Below are 27,070 nucleotides of genomic sequence, written 5' to 3' on the forward strand. Positions count from 1 at the left end.
GAGATAGACAGATGTGGGTGGGTAGGTAGGTAGATAGATAGATCTATACATACACACGTGTACATGATATAAAATACAAACCTGACAATATCGCCCCGTCCCTGCCAAACAATGAAAGGTGAAATGCTATGCTCCAGCTCCCATTTAGAGGAGCCCCTGCATGATCTGGCTCAGCCGCGCCTCACGTTTCTGTCCAGGCTTCCCTCCACCCCATCACTTTCTTATGCTCCTGCCATACCCACCTGCCTGTAGTTCCTTACTTCAGGAACGTCATCACTCCTCTCCATTGTTAGTGCCCTGTGACCTCTGCCTAAGCACCCTCTGTCCCCACTTTCATTCTCATGTCCTTCCTTTGCCTGGCTAAGCCCTGTGTGGATTCCAGACTCAGTTTAGTCATTAGCCCTCTAGGAAGCCTTCACTGACCACCTTCCCACTATGTGGGTGGGGTGAGGTGCCCATCACTGGTGCTTCCACATCCCCATTGCAGCAATTGCCACCCTGTATTTTGATTGTCGTTTCATGTATTTATCTCTTCTAGTAGCTCGTGGGCTACTAGCAAAGACAGTTGAGGTGTGGCACTTTGTTCTCAGAACCTTCATCCCTAGAGTGGAAGAAATACAAGAAGCTAGTGATAGGCTGTAGGCTGGGCCTCGGTGGGATTCTTCCCCTCTGTTGCTGTCCATCTGTTTGGATGCACCCAAACAAGGACTCAACCCACCAGGCAGGGTTTGGTGACTGTCCTGTGTGCCACTGAGCTGTGTGGCTGCATCCAGACCCCAAGATGAGGTCACAGCTACCACTCCATTCATCAGCTCCACTGACCCAGGCCCTCAGCACCATGCCCAGCTGACACGTTTACAGAAGAGATTGGTCTCCAGAGTCTGTGGCATCTGCTGGAGCACTGAGTCAACAGTCACTGGGGGAGAAACAGGTCGTTAGGGTAGAAGGAACACGGGATTCAGCATCAGACTGACCTGTGAGAGAATCCCACTTCTGCCACGGACAAGCTGTGTGATCTCGAGAAATTCACCTAAACACTCTGAGCCTTTGTGTCTGCCTCAGTAAAATGAGAGAGAGATGTTACATGAAGCTATTTTTGAATAATGAAAGATTATTTTGTAAAGTACTTCGTACATAAAGGATATTCAGAAATATTGGGCATTATTACTATGAAAAAAGTCACGCTTGCAGTCTAATTAGTCAAAAGATTATTAGTAATGTAGCAAAATTATTTGGACGTTACTGAAGAAGCTATCATTTTGTTGCTTTAGATAATACAACTTTAAATAAAAAAGAAAAGAATTTGTTTAAGGCACGAGCATCAGAATTAAAGAAATTCACTAGCTGTTTGGCCTTCAGTGCATTTCTTACTTCTCTTAGCCTGGATTTCCTTGTCTCCATTATGGCTGTAAGAAGACCCACATTGCAAGTCATGGATGTGAAGGATGGAAGGGGCAAAGCTCAGCCAAGGAGACAGCTGGTTACTTCCCTCCTGTGGCCCCAGATCCTGTCTGGATTGTAGCCAGCTTATTCCTGAGCTCCAAGTAAGCCTTCAAGAGGGAGTTTAGAGACTTGGACAAAAAGCATTTTCTGGGCACCCAAAAAACTGTGTTGAACTGAGAGTCAGGCCCTCTTCTCCTGGGCCACCAGCCCCTCATTCAGAAAATGCAGGGGGTGGGTGGGGCAGACAGTCGCTCAGGTGGCTTCCAGCTCTGGCATTCTGTGAGTCTGATTTATAGTTGAATATAGTCAGTCTAATTTCTAGTTGAGTGAGTTGTCATTCTTAGACAGGCAGGGCAAAGCAATCCTTGTTACTCTGCTCACAGTTCTGGGGCCTGAGAAGGCATTGGGTCCTGTCACATCTAGAATGAGCTCTGAACTCTTGGGCTTTTAATTAAAGGGCTTTGTGAGTCAGATGGTTTATGGTCAGATTCAGATCTTCAGGGGGACACGGAGGGAGGTCCTCTGTCCTGTCATCCACTCTTGAGAAATCGGCTGCCTCTTCCAGGGCAAGGGCGGGGGAGTGGAAGCCTCGCAGGGGGACTTCTAGGAAACACTTGTGGTTAAGCTTCGCTCCATAGCCCCGCTGACTCCAGGCCCCAGAGGCTCAGGGACAGTCGGTATGTTGCATATCATCGCTTTTTTCCTTGTGAGTGTCTGCACTGCGCCTGCCTCATCCGATTCGGTTATGATTCCCCCATGGTTGGCACAAGGCCTCAAGTGTTTTTACCCATCACTGTTTCCGCTTCAGGTGGTTTGTGCTAAATGCATTTTCAATCCCAAGTGGTACAAGGGATAAAAGGATTGTCTAAAAAAAGTGGCTTCTGAATGCGTGGAAAGCAAGGCTGCCTGCCTTGTGTTTTTAACAATTGCCTCCCCAGAGGATGGTTTGAAAACCTCACCTTTCAAGATGTTTCAACTCATATTAGAAAGTGGCTTAAATAAAATTTCTCTTCTGCCCACTGCTGCTGTGACTGTCAGGCTAGTGTTTATTTGTTAACCTAAGTCTCCAGGGCTGGAACTTCACACCATTTCTTCTCATTTCCTTCCCAGAGGAGGTGAAATAGCACTTGTCAGATTCTTCTACCTGGTCTCACTGTGGGGGGTTGTGCACACACCGGAGTGTGGACCTGCTGGAGAAAGTGCGTTGTAGTTTCAACTAGACCCATTTACTCTTTCCACAAACCGTTACTGAGCTCATATTCTCTGCCCAGCACCATGTTAGGGCCAGAGTTTTGACTTATTCTTGCATTGTCACCCTGTAGCACACATCACAATGTGCTGCACCCATTGGCCTCCCAGGGTTCTCATGAGCTGACCCAGTTTCCTTTATTTTCCTCCAGGATGCTTGTATTTTCAAGGAATTTGAATGGGCTACTGTGTGGGGACAGGTGGGGGACTCTCCTGTGCATTGTAGGATGTTTAGCAGCATCCCTGGCCTCTACACACTAGATGCCAATAGCACCACAACACACTCCAGTTGTGACAACCAAAAATGTCTACAGACATTGCCAAATATGTCCTCATAACTTTGCATTTACCAAAATGCCCTTATGTCCGTTGTCTTAGTTATGTGTAAGGAAAGCAAGGATTTTTCATTCGTGTTTTCTTGCCCTGTTCTGCAGCCTAGACTTCCATCTCCATCCTTTCTACCACCGTTCAAAGCCATCCTCTTTTAAGCTTAAGGTAATTGAGGACAAGGAAGGGAAGAAATGTGCCCATGCAACAGTGAGTTGAAGGCAGAGCTATAGCTATGATGTACATCTCCTGTCTTCCCAACTCATTTCCTTCTCATGGATCCATTTAGTGATGTGTTGATAAATGTTTGATAACTGATTCTCTGGGAAAAACAAAAACAAAACACACCTGATTAGGAGTGTTTGCCAATTTCCTTCTACTTGTAAGACTTCACCTAATGTAAAGATGGGAAGAGATACGTATAATTGGCTCTGATAAGCTGGTGCCAAACGTCTTTAGGACACTACTGGATCCATGTGTGCTTCTGTTCAAATATTAGTCTTACTCTGTTGTGGACTTTGTTCTTCTACCCATCTTCCCTTCCCCCATAATATACACACTTGTTGCTATGAAGTGTGATGGGGGTAGCATTAGCCTGGTAAGGGTTTTTGATCACCTCTGGGTAGTATAGAACAGAGTGGCATTTCCTCCTTATTCTGTTAAATGAACATTTCTTTTCACAATCTTTCCATCTAAGGAGTTGCAGGAGCAGTAGGGCAGCTGTGATCTTAGAGCATAAACCTTAGGGAGCTCATCAGTGGGATCTCCTGGACAGAATGAACTCCTGAGCAGGAACTAAGTGATGTTGCCCAGTATCAGATATGTTGAGGGGGAGGTACTTGAAGGTACAAGGTAGTGATGGCCAACAGTTTTAGCCCAGATATGAGCTCTGACTTTTGTAAGCCTCAGTTTCCACTCCTATAAAAGGAGAAATAAAATCACCTTCTTACTGTTGTTGTAAAGTACAAAGGAACTGTCTTATGCCTGAGCCTCAGATGCCTACCCACCTGCTTGGTGGCTTTGTGGATTGGCTGGTGGTTATAATATTGAAAACCCATCAAGCCTAAGGACTGAGCTAGTCTTGACGTTTTTACCTTGGCCATAGTTCTGTGCCATGTGCTCCTATCCAGCTTCTCTGTGGCCCAGCATTAGACTTGGGGGAGGCTGGGACTGTGGGGAGAACCCTCAGCTGGTCATCAGGAGACCTGGTTCTCATCCAACCCTTAATACCACCTCCTTCCTAACCTCAGGGAGTAGTTTGATGTGACTGGAATGTGGGTAGCACCAGAGGAGGGGCGAGAACATATTGTGGCATTTAGACTTGATCCTGGAGGTGGTGGGAAATTCTTTAAACAGGAAAGACACATCATCAGATGGGTGCTTTAGAAAGTTCTTTCTACAGAGTACAGGGCCACAGTCCAGGCAGGATGAAACCAGTTAGGAGGTTGGTGCAACAGTCCAGTCAAAAAGTGATGAGGATGGGTGGGTGCTAAATGCCAAGTTATGCAGATAGAAAGTGCTGTGGGAGTTCAGAAAAGGGAGAGTTCAGTGTGGACTGGGGTATCAGAGAAGACTTCATGGAAGGGGTGAGGCTGCTGTTGGCTTTGAAGGATGGTAGAAAGGATGGAGATGGAAGTCTAGGCTGCAGAACAGGGCAAGAAAACACAAGGCTGCAGTAAATCACATTAGGGCTTAAACTGAGAGTTTATATAAAGAATGGTTCTCAAGTACTATGGACCCATTTAAGGAGGAGCTTGAACACTAGGCTTAGGAATATGGATTTTGTTAGAAGACGGTGGTTCCTACAGGTAAAGTACATTTTCCTGTCGTCGGTTTCTGTGGGGATCTTATCTCAGGCATTTTCCCGTCTGCAGCTTCCACGTCCCTTTTGCCCATGGAAGGCATAGGGTGCGCAGGACCCTGATGCAGGGGTGTTTGCATAGTTCTCCCTCTGCAGCCCTGCACTGTTGGGGAAGGCAGAATCCTTCTGAGTCTTGAGACTGAATGCAGAGCAGAATGTTGATCATATGACTCCTGATTTGCCTCACAGCAGGCGGCCTGGGAACAGGAGCAGCTGTGTTATTGTCTGTCTGCCTAGGCCAGGGTGAGCGTTGTCAGCGGTGTAAATAAGCCCGCTCTCAGCTGTTGCAGGTATGGCCTCAGTCACTCCTCCTGGTGTTGACTCTGACTGTCCCCCTTACTAAGAATGATGGAAATCCCCTGCTTTGCCCCTTGCCTCCTTTGTGAAAGTGTGTCTGGCTCTGGCCACGGAGGTGAAGGATGTCCAGCCTCGTAGCGTCCGAGTGAAATGAGACTTACACTTACTGTGAAGTGTTAGAAAACAGAGTTTGCTGGCAAATGCTATGAGCTAGATATCATTACCTCTGACGTTCACATGAGGAAACCAAGGCTCCGTGGGGTAAAGCAGCTCAACCAAGGTTGCACAGCCAGGAATTGGTCAGGCGAGAACTAGAAACCAGGCGCTTCTGGACTTCAGCATCTTCCTGTGAGATGTGGATTGGGGCGTTCTGCAGGAGGGTCTTCATTTTCAGGATGTTTGGAGCATAGGTCTGCCATGTAAGAAAGTTGCTTTCTCAAATGGCCACATATATCATCAATTCAGCTCTTACAGAAACACTCCATTGAAGGGCGCTTGTCCACATGGAGAGTCCCTGGTTCCAGAGATCCCTTCTTGATACAGATGGGAGTGAGTGACTTGCCCAGTGTCAGAGAGATTTAGGGTCAAAGGAGAAGTCAGAGTCCAGATCTCCTGCCCCTCAACCCACAGTGCTTCGCCTTCCAACCAGCCCCACGGCTTAAGTGGGGTCTCCCCAGAACACCCAACATAAGCCACCTGGAAGTTGCCCTTCATTGATGGTACCATAGGCCAGGGGCTACATTCACAGGTGGTTTCTGGCCTTGGTGGTGCCTGCTGTGTGGACCCATGTGGCTTTTGGGTACTTGAGAGCTGCAGGTGCTTGCATGATATGCTGGAGGACACCAGAGTCATCAGGAACTTGTACAACAGATAGTTTCAGCCAGATTAGCTCTCAGGCTGTGCTCAGTGCAGTCTGGTCATGGTACCATTTCTTAGTTTCTTACTCCTAGGCAGAACTGGCCTTGAACTTCCATAGTAGTCATTGACTGACAGTCCAGGTCAGCTTTGCCCCACTTATTTAGGGGCAGTCGTATTGGCTGAAGTTCAAATAGGTGCCACACACTGCACCGGTCATTTCTAATCTTGGATAGCCCTACCAACCCTGAAATGGAGCTATTGTTCCCACTCTACAGATGGGGCAGCCAAGGCTCAAAAAATTACAGTTCGCAACTATTGAGCTCAAGACCCCAGGCTCTTTCTACGGCCCCATCCTCCCACTAATGCATACAGAAGCATGTGATATACAAACGTCCTGTTCAGCGTCACAGTAAGCATCAGTGCCTGCAAGGTCCTCTACAGCCTGACACCAGCCTCTTTTCCTACTAGATCTCTGCCACTTCTTTCCTCCCTCCCCAGCCACACGGAGCTGTTTACTGCCCTCAAGGAAGCAGAATTCTACAAGTTCAACCATCAACACTTGTCATTTATGCAGGGCTCTGGGCTCCTTAGAATAGCCTGTAAAGATAAATAAGATGTGCTGCTCCTCTTAAGGAACTTCCCACCTAAGGGCAGAGATAAAACGTGAACATAAATAGGTATGGTGGTTTTTAGAAGAAAAAGCTCATTTGACCTTCAAAGTAGCCCCAAGAGGCTGGGGTATAGAATTGTAATATCTGCATTTAGCAGCGTTGCATCTGAAAATCAGAGAGGAAAAGTGACTGACTAAAGGTCAAGCAGCTCGGCGAAGGTCAAGACCCAGGTTTTGTTGCCCCCTATAAAGTGTTTGTTCTATATCAGGGCATCGTCCTGGCTGTGTCACTGGTGATGGTCAGGCATGGCCTCTGCAGCCTGGACCATGTTTGTCTCTCTCTTAATGCTGCCTGCCTGATGGAGACAAGGCAGGTGTCAGCTGCTGATGCCTCAAACTGTTAAGCAGTGGCCCTTTCCCTCCCGCAAGGCGACGCTCCTGTAGTTGCAGCCCTGGGAAGGGAGGAAGGCACAGGAAAATGCCCCAGCAGTCTCAGACGTGATTGTGCTGGTGCTCAGGGTTGTCAGGGTGAGGAGGCTGACCTCACTCAGTTTCTGAAGTGTCTCCCACTCCCCCACTCTGGGGTGGACCTGATGTAACCAACGCTGTGAAGTACTGTCTCAAAGAGAAGGGGTTCACTCTCGCAGTTCTCTTCAGCTGAAACACTGGGTGGAGTTTTCTGAAGTCATTGACCAGTGTCCTCCCGCGATTCACATGGGGGCACTTATCTTAACGGCCGTTTAGGGGTGACAAAGATCACAGACAGATGTCAAACCACAACCTGGGGTCTTGAAACAAGGTGAGCCTGGGAGGAGAGAGCTGGGCTCTTGGCAGATACCTCACCTGGGGGTGATGGGCTGGGTGCCTCCATTGCCGTCGAGCACAGTGGTTAGAGCGAGGGCGATGAGATGGAACCTGGGTTCAAATGTGCATTTCACCACCAACTTGCTGTTCACCTTGGGCTGGTCACTCAGCCTCTCTGAGTCATTCTCCAGTTCCTTATCTGTAAGGTGTACCACCATTTTCAATAAGATTGATACCTGTGAATCTGACTTAAGTTGGAAAAAGGGTCTTACCTGTTGACCAAAAATCATCACTTGCGGAATCTTATATGCAAAATGGATAAAAAGCCTGCCTGTTTGTGTTATTGCAGAACGAGGGCCCAGAGCCCTGCCAGGGAGCCCCTTCAGTGTCTGGGGCATCTGAGACCAGTGAGTTTCTCTAGAGCTCTCAGAAAACCGCTGGCCTAAACGTCCTGTGATGCCCATGATTGTGTGACTGCTGGAAATGGTCTCTTCAGAGAAAGGACCGGAACCTGCGGTTTTCTTGTTAGTGCTTCCCTTTACTGTATTGAGGTGTGAGTTTGACTCAAGACTGATTTCCTGGTTTCAAAAAAACAGAAAATTCTCTTTCCTCTTGGTCAGAGATTCTTGGGATGGCAGATTCTTGGAGAAAGAGTAAGACAAAAGCAGGCTTTACATGCCACCTCCTTCCTCTCCAGGCCAGTGGGGTGAAAGAGGGTATCCCCAGCCAGAGGCCTGCAGCTCCCTGCTCTCCAGACATGGTCCATGCCTGCTGGCAGTGGAGGGAGGCCAGCATGTCCCAGCGCTGCACTGCCCCTGAGGAAACACAGTCTTGTGTCCTGCAAGTAGACTGCGCTTTCTCCAGTGGGTCCGAGCGGCAGCTGCTCCCCACGCTGGTTGCCGGTCCAGCTGCCTTAGGCCGCCCTGGAAAGGAGAGCCACCGAGCCCCACGTTTGGAGGACTGACTGGTTATCAGGACAGCTGCACATTCAGGGTCTGGGTGCCAGGGCACAAGGAACTCAACTGTTCTTTTAAAATATATTGCTGAAACTGGTCACACCCTCGCTTCTCAGATCATAGCATGGCTGCTTTTTAATCAAGTTACATCGGCCTGTTTTATATGTAAGGCCTACAAGCCCACAGGTTTAGAAGACATTCTGGTGAGCAAAGCGAGAATGAGTGGCTGCAAAAGGCTGTTAGTGTGGTTTGGATGCAGAGGATATTCCCAGAGAGTTCTCTACCAACACAACCGGTGTGCAATAAGCGGCCCCGTGACTGTGGATCATGTCAGGGTGCCCATGTGCCCTTGTGTGCCTGGGACAGTTCGGGGTTATGCCTGCTGTCCCAGTGGCATTATCAATAGGCCCCCTTTCACTCTCAGAAGCGTCTAGGTTTGGATGATAAATCATGTGGTCCCCGTGATTGTGTGTAACCATGTACATACATTTAGTATAGATGCAGTGAGGATGATATAGTTAAGTGAAAACCTGTGCCTGTGTGCTCTGACAGCTCCCAAGTTGGCTGTGGGTTAGCACTGTTGCACCACCAGCATGGGTAAGGCATGTCACCATTTCACAGCACATGTGGCTCAGAGGTGAGATCTGGGCCAAAATGTCAAATAGGCAATGGTTCAGAGCTTTTCTCATAGCCTACTAGCTTTTTGACCTTTAGCAAATTACTTAGCTTATCTCAACTATAAATTAAGAATAATCATTCGGCCCTCGCAGAGTTTGTGTAATTACTGAATAACCTATGTAAATCATCTAGCTTATTTCTTGACACATATTAGGCTGCCCACAAATGGTGGCTGCAATTATTGTGATGATTATTCAACAATTGTTATTATTGTGGGTTTAGTCTCTCCGTCTGTGAAGTGATGAGAGATGACCGCTGTCCTATCCCGCTCCCCAGGTCTTCGTGAGGCTGAAACCGGGCAGCATCCCCAGAAGCCTGGTGTCTCTGAGAGTGTGGGCACTATTAGCATTGGGGACTGCCAGCAGAGTCTTGCTTGCCCACCTGTCCAGTGGGTCCATCCATCTGCGACATGGTCACTGGGTTCCCAAGACATCATCCCTTCCACCGCCTTGAAGACTCTCCCATCTCACGCTCTCCCTCCATCTTCTCCCTGGCCCAGCCCACTTCCTCCTCCCACTGCTGTGTAAACACCAAGGCCAGGATGTCATTTGCTGGTGCTGACTGATGGTGGGCTGCCACCCAAGAGGGCTGTAGACCAAATTCCTGGTCGTCCCTGCACAGCGCCTCTCAGTATTCCCTGCCTGAGTGTCCCTCCCTTCCTCTGCCTTTGGAATGAAGCTGTCGTCTTTTCCTACTGCCCTTCTGTATTCCCTGTTTCTTTCCACTAATTTGCCTCTCTGCAGTCCTCACCCTTTCTTTGCTTTCCTTTTCCTTTTCAATGCAACTGCTTTGAGAGGGATTATTACATAGGGGTTAAGAGTAGGAATTTGAGCCAGATTGATTCAAAACTTGGCTCTACCACCCAGCCACTGAATCCCCTGGATGAGGACCTCCATTTCCTCACCTGTAAAGGGGGCAGGAATAAGAGCTACCTAGTGTGCTTGCTGCGAGTTCCGGGTAGTTACCAGATGGACGGTGCTCAGCAATGCCTGACGCACAGCAGGTACTCGATGAGTGGGAGCTGTTTTGTTATCTAAAAGCCTGCCTGTCCATAGTTCTTCGTGTTGGCAGGTGCTCCTGGCACTGTGGGAAAGAGGCCACACTGAGGTCTCCTGACTCAAAGTTTCACTCTGCTCCTGGTTAGCTGGGACCTTGGACGAGCATGCTCCCACCATGGCCCTTAGATACCTCATCTGCTCAGCCTGGAGAGTGGGAACGTGGTCTTTCAGGCTCTTTAGTCTCGTGTCATCTATTTCACCTTCTCTTCAGTTTGCCCTCCCACTTTTTAGAACCATTCAAAGTGGAAGACACACAGCTGTTCTAAGCTATTCCTCAGCCCCTCCACTGAATGGAGGGGGGAACACATGATGTAATGAAAAGGTCACAGGTCACTAGACTAGAGGTCAGAAGATGCCTGTTCTAGTCTTGGTTCTGTTGTGTGACCCTGGACAAGTCATGTCATATCTCTGGATTTCAGATTCCCCATTTTTAAAACGGAGTAATTACCCCCTGCTTTGTACCTCTCTTAAAATGACCAAAGAAGACAGGATATTGAAAAATGTTCTGCTGGCTGCCAGGTGCTACAGAAATGAGGACTCCTGGTGGTCTCAGGTGGTGTCGGTCTCCTCCAGGCATGGAGCAGAGGGACTGTGGCAACGGCTCCAGCTGTCCACAAGTGCGGGCGGCAGAAACAAATTAGTCTTGGTGTTGTGTGAGGTTGTGCTGCTTGTGGGGACCTGAGACAGGAGTTGTAAGTGTCTTTCCCTGCTTGATCTCTGTTCCTGATGGACATCTGGCCTGCGGCTGACTCAAACAGGAAACCACGAGCCGTCACTTCAAAAAGCTTGGAATCCTCTCAAAGATATGCTTACTTCTTGTTGCTTTGTGTTTGTTTGAATGATGGGGCAATAATTTACAGAATCAGGGACAGACCCCTGGAGTGAGCCTGTCCCTGGTAGGACCTCTGTGATCAAATCTATAAGGTGGGAGGAGGTGGGTGTGGTGAGGGCTGGATTAGGATCCAAATCATCTGAATGCTGGTCATGGACCAGAGCCAGGTCGGTGACATCAAAATTCTCCAGAAACTTTGGCCTCTTCCCCTGTTTGGGACTGTACATTTTTCTTAGCTTTTCCAGGCATGCAGCCAGTTTGGGGAACTGCTGGGGTGGGTGGGCTTGCCTGTTAGGGGTGTCCACATTCCCAGCCCCTCCTGGTACTCAGCGCACTGTAAAGTATTATTAGTATTAGCATTGAAGTATGATTGGACTATTATTATAGTTATCTCTTTGTGTGGTGGTTCAACTTACCAGGTGACTTCCATCCTTAATGGTATGCGTTGGGAGTTGGAGAAGTTTTGTACACATCTGTAAAGAAGTAGAGTGGACAAAATGGATAGAAAAAAACTGTGGAAGTAGCTTAGACTCATGGTCTGGAGGAGACTCAGCATTCTTCTGGCCTGACTCTCTTAGTTTTGTGGTAGAAGAAAACAGGATTCTTGCTGGGCCCAGTTGGGTAAGTCAAGTCCCAATCATATACACTGAAAATGGGTTATCATTTGGAGGGCGTTTGAGAAGAAAGCAATGGGGATGGGACCGCACCCCTGGTACCCATCACTTCAACAGCTTCTCTCCGGTTTCCAGGTCTTTTTGTGGCACATGTGGCCTCTTAGCCACAACCCAAGTGGTCTGACCCCAGGATCCTTCTTTGGAAATTCACCTTGGTCAGTGTCTATACTCGAGTGTCGGTGGGAAACAGTCCCTGTGCCAGGGCACCCTTTTCCTCAGCCTGTGCTCTGAGGTGGGAACTTATGGGCACAGCCCCACAGCTGGAGCAAACAGGCTTCTCTTCCCCGCTACCGCCATGACCTGGTTTCCCAAAATGCAGGGCCAGCCCCGCCAATGCCGGCTCAGAAATCAAGTCAGGCCAAGGACTTTTCAAAGCTGCTGTGTTTTCTCTATCATTTCCTTCCCTCCTCCCCCGCTTCACTTCCTGTTTTTTCTTCCTCTTTCTGCCCCCACCCCCATCTTTCCCGCCGTGTCCCTTGTTGTCTGAGAACAGGAACAAAGCACCGAGCGTTGATAATCACGATTTCCTGATGGGTCCTCTCGCTGCTCAGAGCCAGGGCGGCCCGGCTTCTCTGGGCACCGGAGCCTGGCGGGAGCACAGCAGGAAGCCATGGCCTTCAGAGGCCCCGCCTGAAAGAGAATCTAACAAGAATGATCCTTCATGTCCTTACAACAATTTACAGCTTCCAAAGAACTATCTCCTGCGTTCAAGCTAAAACACCAGAAAAATAAGACAACAACTAGTGTTTTGGCCTAATAACTATAGTCCAGTTGAGATGGACAAAACATTGATTTGGGAGTCAGATATGCGTTCTTTCCTGGTTCTGCACCATACTCACTTTATGACTCGGCAGATCATTCTGGTTCTCTGAAGTTCAATTCCCTAACGCCTTGGGAAAATGGAGCTACTGGTACTTCATGGGGAATTTTGAGGAAAAATTAGGAAAATGTATCTATAAGAGTCACGTGATACACCTGGTAGATATTATTTGCTTAACAAATGTGAGATCCCTTCTTAGGTTTTGGTTTTGGGCACAGAGGAGTGACTGTTCAAATGTACAGTAGCCAGAAAAATCACATAATACATGATATCCGTGGAAGGAGAGTCCATGTCTGTTACTGTGTTTTCCTGAAACATGGAGAGAGAGACAAAGACAGAGGGACAGAGACAGAGAGAGACCGAGAGACCTGTGAGCTGGGTGCAGACATGCCCGTCGCTGAAAACAAGGCCCAGCCACTGCTGTGCTCATAGGTCACATTATTCCATAACAGTATTTGTCTAATGGGAAGCAGGGAGAACCAGCACAGCCACATGTTGAGGTGGACTGTTTTACTAATTTAGCTCCCGGGGGAAAACTACAAAAATAGCAATCTGGAAAAAGTGCCACCTCCCTTTTTGAAAATCTGTTTAAAAAAAAAAATAAACAAAAAGACTTCCCATTCAGGGTCAGTGACCATTTGTTTGAGAAGTCAGCCTGACCATGTGGCTGCTTTTTAAAAAATTCCAAAGGCCAGAGAGTCAGAGACGTGTGCTAATCTAGATTCTCCTCCCAAGCGGCCGAACCTATGAATGAGGCTGTCTTCTTCTCGGAGCCTCAGTGTCCCCAACTACAAAATGAAAGCATTAGACAAGGTTATGGCATCAACGTCTTTGAGCCCTGGCAGTCTGTGTCTCTGGGACTCTCTCTGCTCGCTTAAAATATGTGTTATTACAAAGGAGAACAGGAAATGGCTTCTTATAGTAACATGACTTGCATTCCCTTTTAGCGGATTATCACTCACTTAAGGACAGAGAAACCACAGGACTCTAGGGGGCTACCGCCCTGATTTGGGGAGCCAGACTTGCCTTGGCTGGACAGCTGCTCAACTGGTTCGTCACATCAGCCTGGCTTGGTGAACCTGACTCACAGGAGAGATCTCCAGGTAAGAAACAACTGACTTTGGTTATAGCAGACAGCACAGTGGTAATCCACATTTTTAGTGTAGGGAATGTGTGATATATATGCTTACAGAATACTTGGAAGTACTAAGGGCAGTCACTTCACCAGATTTTGTCATCTTTGATTGGAAGACATGCCTCCTAACACCACATACGTGAAGGAAAAAGACAAGGATGTGGTTAATAATAATTGCCATGCATTTCAAGGTTGCCATAATTTTGTATGGTGAGAGGTTCCTGGCTTCTCTAACTGCATTCTGAGTGGGAGCTGTTGCTGTCTTGAGTCTTGTGAGTGTTTAGGCATGAAATAGAATAGCTTAGAACTGCCTGCAGGAGGAGAGCAGATTAAAGCTGTGGATTTAAGTTGCCTTTTTCCTTGCAGAATCCATTTGAGATTAATCACGGTTGAGATTCCTTGCTGCCCATCCTGGCCACTCAGATGTAGATGAGAAGCGGGAGAAGTTCTTTAGTAGCTAAGCTGGGATGGAATTTCAGTCTCATGCAGAGGTTTGGCTGGTGTCTCACTTGCTGTAACATTTTTAGAGGCAAATTCAGCTCGTGAAATGATCATCCAGGAGCACTTGTGGTGCACACGGTGCGGGTCACCATTCTTCATCCTCTTCCCTCGCCACCAGCGTGTTGGTTCTGTCTTATTACCTCCCTCCTCTCTCACCTCCTCCCAATCAGTTATGGACATTTCTTATCTGCAAGGACAGGGCCACATCTACTTGAACTTCTTCATTGAACTTGGACCTGACATGAGTTGCCATCCTCCTAGATGACTAAAGATCTCCTGAGGGTTCAGCTCCCTGGACTCTGTTATATTAACACATCTCCTTTAAGGTAGTCCGGGGCACCCACACATCCAGGAGATGCCAAGACCCTAAGGTGGGCACATACCTGTCACTCGTTCACTAGTTGCTTATGTTACCTTTGCTGTCCCCTGTTTTAAAGCTCTTCTTTGTCACCTAGATATCTTGAGATTCCCTGGAAACTAAAACCAGAAGCTTTTCATAAAGCTGAGCACGGTATAGAAGGCAAGACCAGGTGATCGCTGAGGTATTTTCCGATTCTGGGTTCCCAGGAGCGTCTTATCCCAGACTTGTTCCTTATACCAGATTCTCATTTTTGGGGGAAATAGGTTTATCTACACTCCCTCCCTTTCTTCCTCTGAGGGTACCTTTCCCTGGAGTAGTCCCTGAGGTATATGACAATTCAGAAGAAGGAGAAGAGCTTGTGGAATTAGACAGACCTGATTTCATATCTCAGATCTGCTATTTATTAGTTGAGCGATGTTGCCTAGATTGTTTAAAATTCCTCAGCTTCCATTTCCCCATCTGTAAGATGGGATAGTGTACCCTATGTTGTAGGTTTGTGGTGAGGATCAAAGGAGATAATAATGCTTTAGCGTAGTTTCTTGCTTATAGTAGACCTCAGAAAATGTTACCTTCTTTCCCTGCCCAACCTTATCCAGAGCTGTTTAAATACAGCTTTGATCCCACATTGGGTTCCATTTGAGCCTTGGGCCTAAAATCTACAGACAGACCTTGTCTACATACACCCTATGTCCCAATCAGTTACAAAGAGAGAAGCTGTTAATAGGCTTGATTTCAGAGCTCCCCTCCAATAGCAGCCTCCCTCACCTTGGCTTAGGCCAGACTGCCCTCTCCAAGCAAGCCACGTGGAAGGTTTCTGTGTTGTATGCAACTTCAGGGCCCCCCACTCTCCTAGCCCCTTGACTGCATCCTTTGTCCATCAAGTATTCGCTGAAAACTGACTCCCTCCCGACAGCTTTTCTCTTCAGACCAGCATACTCCCGAGACCCAGAGCAATGTCCACACAGCTGGGATCAATTGACTAAGGGGCAGACATCCTGGCCTGGCATTTGGCAAGACAATTAGGCTTCATGCGCATGTTCATCCAGGGCTGTGGCATTGGCCCTCTTCCTTATCTGTTTGCTCTTATGGGGCATTCATTCATCCAGTCATTCACTCATTCAACAAATATTTATGGAGCACGCAGCAGGTGCCATTCTTGGTGTTAGGGATACAGCACTACAGCACGGAACAAAACTAAGTTCCTGTTCTCATGGAGCTTGCATTCTAGAGGGATTGGTTGGGGGATGGTAACAACTAAATAAACATATGTACATTACATCGGGCGGTGTAAAGTTTTATGGGGGAAAAAAGGAGAAAAATGGTGAATCTAAGCCAGACAGGTGGGAGTTGGGGAAACAGGCATTGTTGTTTAATGTAGGGTGCCAGGGAAGGCCTCCCCGATCAGGCGTTATCTGAGCAGGACCTGAACACGGTGAGGGAGCGAGGCGGGAAGGAACAGAGGTTTGAGGTGGGCATGTGCTGGGGCTTTAACAAACTGCAAGTGGCCAGTGGGGTTGGAGCAGAAGGAACAAGGGCACAGTGGAGGGAGGCAAGGGCAGAGGGGACTGGGCAGATCATGCAGGACTTCATAAGCCCCTGGAAAGAATTGGGTTTTTATGTCCTGGCTGGCTTTTCCGGAGATTCTTTACCCTTCCTCCCTCTTCCCAGAGCATCTCCAAGGCCTCATCCCTAAAGCATCCCTAAATAGAGATAAGGATGGATGCTCTTGCCCAAGAGTCTATTAGTCGTTCATTCAAACCCCTAGATACTGAGACTGGAGATGAATGAGCTTGGCCCCATCGTAGGAGCACATGGTCTAGCACTAGTTCAAGGCTGCTTGGGGAAGTTGCATTGATAAACGAGGTCGAGGTGAGCAGTTGTCCTAATTTGGTCATTGTGGAACCAATTTGCTAGCGAGGGAGTTTTCCACTGGAACGTCCCGCAGGTCACTTCTGCGGTTCTTGTGGAATTCATTCACCTAGACTGTTGAGACCTGCCTTCAGTACAGGGAAGATCAATTCATTCAGCACCAGAATCTGGGTGCCTGTTGTTCGTCAGAGCCAATGCTAAACACTGGAGATGAGTGATGACCAGATCCAGCCCCTGTCCTCGCTCTGTTTATGGTTTTACTGGGAGATCTGCTAGTGACCAGACAACACACACTTATCACTGCTGTGGTAAGAGTGGATGTGAGGGAGCCCAGAGGAGGGGCAGTGACCAAGACCGAAGTCAGAACCAGGGAAGCTAGTTGTCTGGACGTGTGTGGGCTCCCCTCAGCCCTAGAGATGAGGATTGGTCAGGCAGGGGAATAGCAGGGTGGTGGGAAACTTCAGGGAAGGATGTGGGAGTTTCCAGGTAGAGGAGAAGTGTAAGCAAGGGCTGCCGCTTGGAGGTCCTGTGCGCACCATCATTCATCATGGCTGTGGAGTGTGGGTGAAGCGAGTCTGAGAGACCGACGGACACATTCAGAGCAGGGAGCTAGAAGGATGATCCAGGGACATTGAATGCCAGGCCCCGAGGATTGAGTCTATTCTGAGGACAGCCCAGAGCTATTAACAATTTTTTCAAGAAAGGTTGATGGCCTGATAAGACTGGAGTTTATGAAGTAAAGGCCTAATGCTATTTGACCCCCAGTTCTTTAAAGTGTTTGTTTTACACCCACTCCTTGTATTAGTGTAAGATCAGTTTCCTAAGCTGTAAAATGGGTTCATACAGATCCACTGAATGAGGTGGTTGTCCAGAGTGGATGAATACTTGGCCCTTTCCACCACTCAGTGCTCTAGCGAATGTGAAATGTTGACAGTGTTTCATGTGCAGTCTTGGTACACAAATTGCTGGGAAATGGTTAGAACATGAGCCTTGATTCTGATAGCGGGGAGTGGCTGGCAAAAGCCCATGCTACTCTAGGAGAAATGATGGAATTTAGGTCTTGATACATTTTCTTCTAGTCAGAAAATGGATGGGTAATATCCATCTCTTAACTGTCTCTCCACTGAATGCAAAAATATGAGAGTTTTCTTTAGAAATGTATGTTCATGAAACAGATAATACCTGAGGACCTGCCATGTGCCAGACACTGTGGTAAGCCTGGGAACATCAAGACAAAGCAAACACAGTTAGCTCTTCAGGAAGTCCATAAGCTTGTGACAGACAGAGGAGCCAACAGTCATAGGAGCAGATAGCAGGTAAGAGGCCTGGCATTCACAAAGTGATGTGAGTACAGAAAGGGAGCATGTTCTCTGCCCTGGGAAGTCAGAGAAGGCTTCCAAGAGGGGCCTTATGAGCTGGGCACTGAAGCATGAGTAGGAGTCGGGAGCTGGGAGAGAGACACTCCTAGTGCAGAACAGCACTCCCTAAATAAGGGCCAACTCTAATCCTCTGTGACCGTGGTGGAGAGGAAAGAGTGATCCTCATGAGCAGATAATGCCTCAACTCTGCTTTTAAAAAATCCATTAGTAGCCACCCCCTCATCCTCCCACCTTGTTCCCGACAGTGACTAAAAATAATCAAATTGACTAATTTGAGTTGATCTCTTCTCTGACCCCATGGAGGTATTAGTGAGCAGAATAGGATGGGGGGACCAAAAAGAGAGGTAGGAAGAGGAGGAGGAATCCAAATACATCATCCAGAAACACTGATTTAACAGCATATCGTGCCATAGCTCTCTGGTGGCAAAATTCAAGTCTACAGTGAACTGGGTCTGCTGCTTTCCAGTGGAAACTGGAAGAGATTTTTAAAACCATCTGTCCTTCTACGTTCCTCTTGGGAAAAAAATTAATATATACATATTAGCATATTTATATCTTTGTGTGTATGTATGGACACATACCCATGTATTATGTGTATGCTATATATGTAAGTGTATGTAAATATATATATATATATATGTATACACTCACGTATATATATTATATAGAATTTATCCTAACCTGGCACAGAGCCTGGTGCCGCTGACCTCCAGTCACGCTTGCTGGCTGGAAGATGAAAGGATGGGTTAGAATCAACTTTGCCAACCTGCACACTTCCCCCGCCATGCAGAGGTCTGTGCACTTCGTGGTCTCAGATGTTCACAAGCACACCAGGAGGAGTATCAGTGCCAGATCCAGAAGAGGAAACTGCAGCTCAGAGATGGAGCAGCTTGTGGTGGCCCACAGCTACTAGGTGGTTGGGATTCAAACTCTCTAATTGTCTCCTCTTCCACTGTACATGCTGTGTCACCCTGTGTATACATAGGTGAAGGTTCTGGTAAACCAAGGAGGAACAGTGAAGAATCATCCTTGGTTAGGCCCTGCCCTAGTGCTCGGAAATGCAGAACAGGGCAGAGCAGTGCATCCCATAGTGGAGTCAAGGGTGCATGTGTCTGGAAGTCCTTTCCAGTTCTCTCGTGCCGGCAAAGTCTCTCTCTTGCCCTGCAGGTGTCTGCTCACATGCTTCCAGGAACAGAGAGCTCACTATCTGTCAAGGCTGCTGATTCTAGTTCCAGGCATGGGACACTCTTCCTTCCTTACAGACCATCTCTGAACCTAACCGTGTCTCATTTCTAATTGGCTTAAACATCTCAACAGCAAGCGGCTTAAGGGTTGGGTGCTTCGCTCTGATTGGAGGCTCTGGGAGACACAGGCAGCCCATGACACACCCTCCTCTCCATTGCTCCTCTTGGAGAGCCAGTTGCCCTCACCAGAGCTTCCTCGTCTCGTGCTCTTGGGGGACCTATTTTTAATTCCTGATGGGCGAGGCAGAGTGGAAGACATAGGACCTGGGTTTCTTCGCTTCTCCCTTAAGGAGAGATCTCAGCATGAACTTTCTCTCAGCCCAGTCTCTCTAGAACCTGACTATACCCAGGGGGAGTAGGCATTTCCTCTGGATGCCTTTAACGGACATAAGGTGAAGTTCAAAAAGAAAGAAGAGAAGGAAACGGAAGGAAGGAAAGAAGAGATGACTGTGGCATCAGAGTTGACTTGGGTTCTAGCCACACTCTGGCACTGACTTACCATTTGACCTTGGACACCCCCTTCCCTGCTCCATTGTCACTACTAGGGAGTTGGCCTTGATTTTCCAGGGCCTTCCATTTCCGAACTTGTCTCCAAGGAGAGTCCTTGAATCCTGCTGAATCCCCATGTGGTCCAGCAGGACCCCAGTGTGGGGCTCAAATTTGCATCACCACTACCGGGAAGTGCCCCTGGAAGGTAGGAAACTAGACCCCTCACCTCTTTATGGCAGGTAGGGCATCTATTAGTCTTCAAGTACAGAACAGCTGATCCAGCTCACAGAGTGAGAGGGGGCTCAGCTGTCCGCACACTGCCGGGCATTGTGCGTGAGCCCTGGCGTAGCTGCGGCTCTGGTGCCATCCCTGCACTCCAGTCCTCGGGCTTTCCTGCAGCTCTGAGTTTTCTCCTTCTCTGGGCTGGAGAATAGGAGCATCAGCCTGGGGGTTGGGCTTAGCTCTGATGGGGAGCCCGCCTTTCTGGGACTTGTAAGATGCCTTCCCAGTGACCCTGGGAGGGAGACTTCCCCTGACCTGGAAAGCAAGAAGGAATCCGGGGGTCAGGACCAGGCTGCAAACTGGTAGAGGAGTTGTGCAGAATTGTTAATGCTGAAAGTAGGCTTGGAAAGTGTTTGCTCGAAGGACCCCGGTTGGCCATCAGTGCCCTTCATAGGACCCCTTTCCCAGCTTGCCAGCTCTTTCTCTGCTGACTCTGCTGGTAGTCAAGGAAGCAGGGGCATGGCAATCTCGACTTTCCTCACTTCCCATAACATGGCCTACAAGAAACCCAGAAATGCGATGACATTTGCAAAGACACGTGTCCCCAGTTTTAAAGAATGCCACATGACAAATATTGTGCATCATAGTGGACTTTAGATGAGACTTGTTTTAATTGTGGTCATCATGAAATGCTGTGTGACGTTGTGGTGAGGAGCGCAGATTGGAGCCAGACTGCCTGGGTTTGAATCTGCATCTGCCACTGACCAGCTGGTGAGCCCAGGCAGTTACTGCAGCTCTCGTTCACCAGCTGCCCCATCTGTAAAATGAGAAAGCCAATAGTACCTGCCTCCTAAGGCTGCTCTGAACATTAAGTGAGTTAGTATACGTACGTGCTCAGAGTGGGGCCCAGCACCTAGTACGGACTCCTTAAGTGTTAGCTGTGTTTATTTTGATCTAAAGCCTCAGTGAATATTCTCTGGAAAGTAAGTGTCTGGGATGTGCTGTGGGTTCAATCATTTAATGGTTATTTCTTAAGCATCTCCTGTGTGCAGAGCTATTCCTAGGTGATGGAGTTTCAGAGCTGAAGTCAGCAGCAGTGGTAAACACAGTCAGACATCACTAGTGTGTGTCACCATCTGTGCCACTAAAACAGCCAAAGCATCGTAGGAGATCAGAGGCAGGAGAGTTCCCTGAACCAGGTAACTTTTCAGAGGAGCTGGGAGGTCCAGAGTGGGGGTGGTGGCACGGAGCAGATGGAGGCAGGAGACGGGGGGCAGACGGTGGGTTGAGAGAAGGTGGAGAGGTTGACTAGAGATGACTTAGGGGGAGGGACCATTCTCAATGGGAGAGTGGAGAATAGCTGATGAGAGAGGAATTGCTTGAGAGTGAGTTTTCAGTGTTGGCGGGAGCAGTAAGCTCTGCTTTAGTCTTTTCAGTGTGAATGCCTGCAGGCACTGGGTGGACATCCCTCCACTCTGCCCAGCTCTGGCGTCGAGGGAGAAAGAAGCCCATGATGTGCTGATGGAGGCCCCCGCGGCGCAGGACTGAGCAGGCCCCACTGCTCCAGGGCAATCAGCACAGGCCCCTCTGTGTCCTCCTCTCCTAGAAGGGCCAGACAAAGACTCGCTTGTTCTCTCCTGACATCAGACCTCGCCCTCAGGATTTCTCTGTTCTTCTGGAGCAAGATCTCACACAGTGATAATAGAGGGAAAAGGAAGGGAGGAAGCCAGTGAAGGCTGTCTGGGTGTCACCATGCCAACCCGCTCCCAGAGTAGAGGGTAGGAAGATGGCATCTGCCGGGTGTGCCCTGTGCACCTTTCAGGCCACACCCCACCCCTGGACAGTCCCAAGTTGTTGAGCTCCTGGTCAGAGCTGAACGGGAGCTTCTGGGATGGGTTCCAACAGACGCTAGCTGCCTGGTCGGTAATGGACAAAGTATTAGAGGGTCAGATTAATTAATTGCTGCATACAATGGGTCGATTGTTTTCTGTTTTTTTTTTTCTTAAGTAAGCAAGTGTTTCATCTAAGCACCTCGGTTTTCTATCTTCACAAAGACATATAGAGAGTTTTGCCTTGGAAATTTCATAAAAGCTTACTGTTTAGGGGGGATCTGTGAGATCTCTGGTCTAGCTTCTGTCTGATCTTTTTTTTCAGGTCAGTACACCAAGGCTGAGAGAGTGGGAGGCAGTGTTGAAAATGGAGAGTAAAGACTTTTTGTCCATGTAGTCCCAGGCTGCAGGACTGGGGTACTGTATGGAAAGCACGTGGCACAGGACCTGGCTCACGGCAGGAGCTCAATAAATGTGATCCTTGGATAGTTTTGGAACCTTAGTTTGTTCCAGGTGAGATCAATAAACGAGCTCACTCATAAAACAAAATGTGTATTTAACCAGTACAAGGGGAACTCCTGATTCCTTCATCCTAAACCGACCCGTCCTGAAACAACCATTTACTTTCAAGATACAGGTTGAAACAGGGATTTGACGGTGGGACTCCGAGTCCTTAGTCTAGTGCTAATCGTAGTCTGGTGATTCTCAGACTTAAGGCTGAGGCCACAGGCTAGTATGTGAAAGCTGAGCCTGTGTTCCACTGTCTCTTCAGTGTGTTTCCCACACTCCGCAGGGCACCGCACGACCTGAGATTATTTTGTTTAGCGGGGTTCTCAGATGCTATGAACTGAGGAGCAGCTCCAGACCTAGTGTTTGAATAACAATTTGCTATCTTCAAGTGGGATTAAGAAATAACCTAAACAGTACTTGATCTGTCTGTGAGGCCTGCGAGCCCCACAGGGGATAAAGGGCAAAGCTTTCACATGTAGAGTCATTGTGGCCACAAACACCAGCCTGGGAACCCCGGCTGCAGGGTGAAGCTGAAGTCAGGATTGCGCATGGTTGACTCACCAAGAGCAGGGCTGGGCTTCAACGTAAATTTGGAGATAAACTTGGGAAGTTTGTTTGTTTGGTTTCACCGTGGTCTCGGTGGATCGGTTCAAACAGGGAAGTTCCACAGTGACTTTGCTGCTTTCTCCGTGCTTTGCGGCTTTCCTGCCGGAGCATCCTCTGTGAAAGAAACGCCATACTCTGTACGTCTATCAGCGCAGGGTTAGAGGGACAGATCACTAATGGAGGATCCCCAGCTATCTTACTTTGCACTTCCAGAGTATTCCCAAGATCCAAAATATAATTATAAATGGAAGTTTCAGCAAAGTGAGTACAGAAACTCATTTTGATGAGCTTGGGATAAGATTTCAGCCTTTTATTTTTAATCTTTACATTTTGCAACTGGAGTCAAGTTGATTCAGCCACAAGACAGATGTTTCCCTCAGTGGAAAAGGTGATTTAAGGGATTAGCGGAAGGGTTGGGGAGGATGATTACTAAGCCAAATGGATGAATCTATTAATTTTTTTCCCCCAAATGTCGTGGTTCCATTTCTGACAAACTGGTCAAGATCAGTGCCTTAGAAATGACCTTGAACAGGAATTGAGTTACTGTGTTAAGAAAGCATTGGGTACTACAGCTGTGAATTTGAACACTTTTTACTGCTAAGAGGACTAAAGTTTAGAAAATATTCAGGATGTTGAAATTGATCCCTCTGCTTTGTCCTTTTTACAAACTTCTGCTTTTATGCTAAGGGCCTACCCTGACGGGTCTGGCATTTTTAATGAGAGGATAACGCCCCTTAGTGGAGAAAGTACTTAGCTGCAAGCTCGTGCATTTGCCAAAGAAAAGGTCTGTTTTAGCAGAAACATATCACTTCAGTAACTCTTAAAATTAAACTACTTATCTACTTTTGAGGATTATTGTGAGAATTAAATGAGATAATCTGCGGGCAGCTCTTAAAATAGCATTCAGTGCAGGGTTGACACTCAAGCCACAGCTGCTGTTTCTGCGGTTATCTGATCATGAGGATTTTTGGAGGCAGGGGGACGAGTGAAGTAATCTTTTGAGTCTTCAGAATTTCGGTTTCAGGGCCGTCTGTGTCAGCTCTGATGTGTACTAGCACAGGCGGCTGAAGAGTAGCACGTCCTTACCTGGGACAGGATGCTTACTGCCGTCCCAGCTGCCCAGAGGCGGCAGGCAGGGAGTACCACTCCTGAAGGTGCACCCAGGTCTCCCAGCTGGATGCATTCTCTCCTTGCAGGAATTTGGGTTGAAAGGAGCATCCACAAAATCCAACGCCACCCCCACTTGCTGAGGAGAGGAGACACTGGCATTTGGCCGTGCCTGTCCCTGACGCTGGACTTCTCCCTGCTGGGCCTCTTGAAGCGGATTAACAGGGCCAGAGGTGGGAACCCATACTGAGACAGCTTTGCAAGCTTCTCTCTGTGGAACATGAGTCACTGGTCATCTCCTCCCAGCAGCGGGAGACGGGATCTTCTCAGATCCTACGACGGTCTTTTCCAGAACTTAATTTGTGGATCACTGAGGCCACGTTTTGCTTTTTTGGTGACTCATGTTTTCTTTCTTTTAATTTTCAAGCATAGTATAAAACCCCTGAGTCTGTTTCTTCATATGCCTGAAACTGATTATGTCTTTATTAAACTAGGTGTGAAGGTGGGGAGACAATTTTCCTTCCCTCTCTCTCTTCTTCTTTCCTTCTCTCCTTCCTTCCTTCTCTCCTTCCTTCCTTCCTTCTCTCCTTCATTCCTTCTTTCCTTCCTTCCTTCTTTCATTCCTCCTTCCCTCTCCCTCTTTTCCCCTCTCCTGCCTGCCCACCCTCATTTCTTCCCTCTTTCTCTCTTTCTAAGTAAACAGCTGGAACTCAGACAGCAGGTCCTTGGATACAGATCTGTCATTCACGCCATCACTTGTCGACTCATTTTTCCATGTATCCAGCAAACGCATACTCCGTGAGTGGCCCACTGTGGCCTCAAACATAAGTGAGCTCCAGTTTGCCTCCTGGGGTATTCACCTTCTAGGAGGAGAGGCAGACAGGTAAGCAAGAGAGACAGGATGTGGAAGGGTGCTTGTGACAGGACTCACGGGGCTATGGGAGAGGTGCACTGGGCAGGGGATCCACCCCAGGACAGACAGCCATCATGGCAGGCCCCAGGCCAGTGGTGGATATAAGTTTGCCTGGCAGTGAATTCCTTTTAGAGCAGGTTTAAAAGCCACAGAGGAAAGCTGGTCCCACCACTTCATCACAACCACAAGACTGGGATCTGCCAACACTTGTTAAGACTGAGCCGCTGACAGCTGTCACTCCAAAGGCCCCTCCTCTCCACCCACTGCACCAAGCCTGTGATCTCAGCTGTGAGGGACCTGGGTTCCCTTCCTCCCAGCTCCTGGGCCTGACTGGCAGCCGATGTCCACTAAGAGTTTCTCCCTCTCCTCCATCCCACCCCAGAACCCCTTTCCGCAGGAGACCCTCCCAGATTATTCCAGCTCAGGTGAGTCACCTCCTCTCTTGTGCCACCTTCCTCGAACACTCTCCCTCCACCCACATAAGAGTCTTCCGTCCTTTATAATCATCTTTGAACACAGCCTCTCTCCCTCACTGGATCATGCTCCCAGACCAGCTCAGGGACCACGTCTTATTTAGCTCTAATCTCTGCAAAGAACAAATGTTCGTGCATTTGTTTCCTTGACCATTTACCAACTTTCTTTACTCTATTAAGGACTGTGTTAGGTAGGAAGATGGAGCGATGGTTACGACCTGCCTTCAAGGAGCTCCACAGACGTGGATGGATACTGTATTTTTGATGGAAATATACTCAGGCTAGACAGGGTGTCTGTATTAGGGCCATGGGAAGGAAGATGTCCGTTCTAACGTGGGAGCAGGTGGCAAGGGTGGGGGGGGGGTGTTGGATTTGGGTGGGGAGAGAGATCAGCTGAATTATATTGAGTATGAAGTGAAATGTGGGCAGATAGATAACCCGAGAGAACGAGTAGACTTTTGCCAGCTAAACAGAATCTTTGGTTATACTGGTAATTTCTAGAAATTTTGAAAACGGTTGTTAATTATTCCAATTAAATGCTGTCATTTCCTGGGCAATGTAAGTAGACTTCCAAAACCTTGGTACCTGTATTAACAGCAATGTTTTGTAATTTCATGGAATTTTTTGAAAGCCAATGGACATAGCTTTGCAAATTATCCCCAACTTAGTGCCTTAATGTTACAATTTTATTATTACTGTAATTGCAGTGAGACCTGATTTGGGTTCCTAGGGCTGGGACTGTGGCAGGTCCTCAACTGCTTCTCAAATTCCAAAGGAAAAGAATCTGAATTAAAGAATGTCATATTAGACCTTTGAGTACACATAATCTATTAAACCAGGCTGTCCAAGCACTGCCTAATATAGATACTTTGGGGCCTGCTTTATTGAATATATGAAAATTATTCGTAGTTAGCATATCTGTGCATTTCATGATATTTCATGCTTCAGAAGTACACAAGGGCTGGAGACAATTTCTCTTTAGTAGTTTGTTTCACCTGATTTCCGAATCAGTGCTTTTCACAGCGATGAACTCTGTAGCACTGCCTGATTGCAGCAGTGGCCAATTTTGATATAGCATGGGGCATTTGAAAATGCTGGGACTCTATCATCACCATCCTTCCCAAATAACTTGAAATCCAAAGAGCTTCAGGAACAAGACCTGGGATGCTCTGTGGAAGTGCTGTTGGTGTGCAGTTCTGTTTCTTAAGTGGAAGTTGCATCCCATTTCTAATTAACTTAGCTCATAGTTTAGCATTAGGTTGCCTGGATACATATCTGGAAATTCTTGGGCATTGGCATTGTCTAAAACCCTGTGATGCTGGAACTGGGAGGAGTTTCCCAGATCATCTAGCCAGTACTGGTAGGTTACAGACTATATGGATGAGGCTCAGAACCGAGGAATGACCTTTTCCAAGGCCCCATAGCAAATAGGTGACTGAGATAAGATGAAGACACAGAGCCTGTGTCTCCCTGTGCACTCAGTGGCATAACAGTCACTGGTCTCTCTCATGTCCTTCAGACCCAGGGTTACACAGTAACCACCTGACCTGCCCAAGGTGCCAGGCTGCATTTCCGCCCAAGAGTGTCCCTACTCTGCTTTCCGGTTTCAAAGTTCCCATGTAATAGGTTTTCAGCTGATTCTCCCAAACTTCTCTCGCTCTCCTGCCCCCCAAACGCACTTTCTATTTTATGGTTTCATGCTGTCCCTCATTAGGACCATCCTCATTGACCATGCATTTCCCCGTCCCCTTGAATGACCCCTTCTTCCCCATTCTTATCCAAATGAGAGTGTATGACCAAAATATCAGATGACCAGAGAGCCTCTCCTCCCAAGGGACATGGAGGAAGAAACTTAGGTTTTGTTGAAAGAGGAGCTCCAGGAGGTCATGGAAGTTGTGTCCACGAATGAATGACTCCATTCATTCCACATGTGTGTATGGAGGTCCTACTATGTGTCAGCCCCTAG

At 47.9% G+C, this 27,070-nt stretch overlaps 1 protein-coding gene across 4 annotated transcripts in view; it reads left to right on the plus strand.

Annotated features, from left to right (window-relative positions):
* The window catches only part of CYRIA (CYFIP related Rac1 interactor A), a 100,718-nt gene that overhangs the window by 25,812 nt on the left and 47,836 nt on the right, over positions 1-27,070 (plus strand). For 2 of the 4 annotated variants that reach the window (XM_046661544.1, XR_006888645.1), the window contains one exon: positions 13,414-13,569. The gene's annotated coding sequence lies outside the window, so the exon portion shown is untranslated. Of the gene's footprint in view, positions 1-13,413; positions 13,570-23,807; positions 23,952-24,414; positions 25,057-27,070 lie in introns of those variants that run through there. The other 2 variants (XM_046661547.1, XM_046661548.1) reach the window with 2 other exon arrangements.

This window comes from Equus quagga, chromosome 5 (genome assembly GCF_021613505.1).
Source record: "Equus quagga isolate Etosha38 chromosome 5, UCLA_HA_Equagga_1.0, whole genome shotgun sequence".
Taxonomy (NCBI): domain Eukaryota; kingdom Metazoa; phylum Chordata; class Mammalia; order Perissodactyla; family Equidae; genus Equus; species Equus quagga.